At 46.6% G+C, this 1,784-nt stretch overlaps 1 protein-coding gene across 1 annotated transcript in view; it reads left to right on the top strand.

The window, feature by feature from the left end:
- Positions 1-1,784, top strand: part of Nefh (neurofilament heavy) — an 11,015-nt gene that overhangs the window by 5,475 nt on the left and 3,756 nt on the right. The window lies entirely within an intron of this gene.

Here is a 1,784-nt window from a genome sequence, read left to right as displayed (position 1 = left end):
TAGAGCCCCGTGTTCTCAGAGCCTTGAGACAGTGTAGAGCCCGTGTTCTCAGAGCCTTGAGACAGTGTAGAACCCTGAAAATTGTCCCCAACAATGCATGCAGACATGTACCCACACCCACACATACACATAATAAAATAAAAATGTTTTAAAATTCCTATCATGCTGGGGCAGTGGTGGCGCACATCTTTAATCCCAGTACTCTGGAGACAGGCAGCTGGATCTCTGTGAGTTTGAGGCCAGCCTGGTCTACAAAGCAGGTTCCAGGACAGCCAGATTGTTATATAGAGAAACCTTGTATCTTAAAATTTGCCATTTAGGCATTTTAAATCAACAGTTTAGGATGTTAAGAACATTTGCATATGCTGCACTCATCCCCATCCATTCAGAGCTATTTCACCATCCCAGATTCAAACTGCACACCCCTTATGAGACGCCTCGTTGTCCCTGCCCTCAGCCCCTCACAACTATTCTACTTCTCAAGAGGCAGAACTCTTGAAGTTTATTTTCTTTTAATTACATTTTATTTATTTATTTGTATATGTGTGTGTGCTAGCATGCACACACATATGGAGGTTTGAGTGTGTGTGTGTGTGTGTGTGTGTGTGTAGAAGACAGTTTGGGAAGTTGGGTTGTTTTTTGTTTTTTTTTTTTTGCTTCCACCATGTAGGTTCTGAGTATCAAATTTCCCAAGTCCTTGGGCTCCATGGTAGGTGTGCTTACCCACTGAGCTATTTCATTGGCTCAAGAGTAACTTGTTTTCTTTCTGACTGTGACTTACAGTTTAAAGTCTTTATCTACCCCAAACCCAGCTAGTCAGAGACTTGCTTTAGAAGAAAAGAGGTGTTTAGGTAGTCAGGAACCATTATAAGCCCACCTTAGCTCACCAGGCCTTCATTCCTTGCAAGGGTAGGCAGAGATGACAGGAACAACATGCATACCATGGATTGTTGGGAGGCTCAGCCAGTCCCGTTCATAGGGAAATCCGGCTGACACAGGTTCTCCTGGGCTCAGTGCTTACTGAATGGCAGCCACGAGAAGAGCAGTTCCCAAAGGTGAGCCCTCCCAGTCTATCAGGGCTGACACCATGAAGGCCTCTTCTGGTTGGTGACCCTTGACTGCCTACCTCCTTGCTCTGGTCTAATCTGCTACTCAGTACAGTGCACTAACCAGGAATCAGAGTGATCTTTGAGTTAGAAAAACAGACCGGGGCTCTGCCCCAGGCTGCTGGATTGAGCTCTGTAGTTTACCAAGAACCAGGGTAATGTCAGCTGTTCCACTTGGAAAATACTGTTCTAGGGGAGACCCCTTACTTCCCAAGCAGGCCCTCCGCCAAGCCTTTAATAGTCATTATGTCACAGAAACAGCCCTCTGAGTAAGGACTCTGGAGTCATCTCTCTACCAGTGAGGAAAGCGAGCCCTTAGGAGTCTGGGTAGCTGTCACCACCTAGTGGGTAGCTAAGTGAAAGGACAGATCCCAGAGAATGGCTGCAAAAGGTGATGGGACAATTTGAAACAGCAATACTCCCAAACCTCAAACTAAATTTGTAAGTATGGGCTTATTTGTTCCCAGCTCTTTTTCTTTCAGCCATGGGAGGGATTTATTTTTCATCTTAGGGTGCGTGTGCGCAGTGTGCGCATGCAGTGTATCTGCACAGTGTGTGTGCAGTGTGCGCATGCAGTGTACCTGCACAGTGTGTGTGCAGTGTGCGCATGCAGTGTACCTGCACAGTGTGTGCGCAGTGTGCACATGCAGTGTACCTGCACAGTGTGTGCACAGTATG

The sequence above is a fragment of the Microtus ochrogaster genome, unplaced genomic scaffold, assembly GCF_000317375.1.
Source record: "Microtus ochrogaster isolate Prairie Vole_2 unplaced genomic scaffold, MicOch1.0 UNK6, whole genome shotgun sequence".
NCBI lineage: Eukaryota > Metazoa > Chordata > Mammalia > Rodentia > Cricetidae > Microtus > Microtus ochrogaster.
The sequence above is the reverse complement of the archived record's forward strand: the minus strand, read 5'-3'. Positions and strand labels throughout refer to the sequence as shown.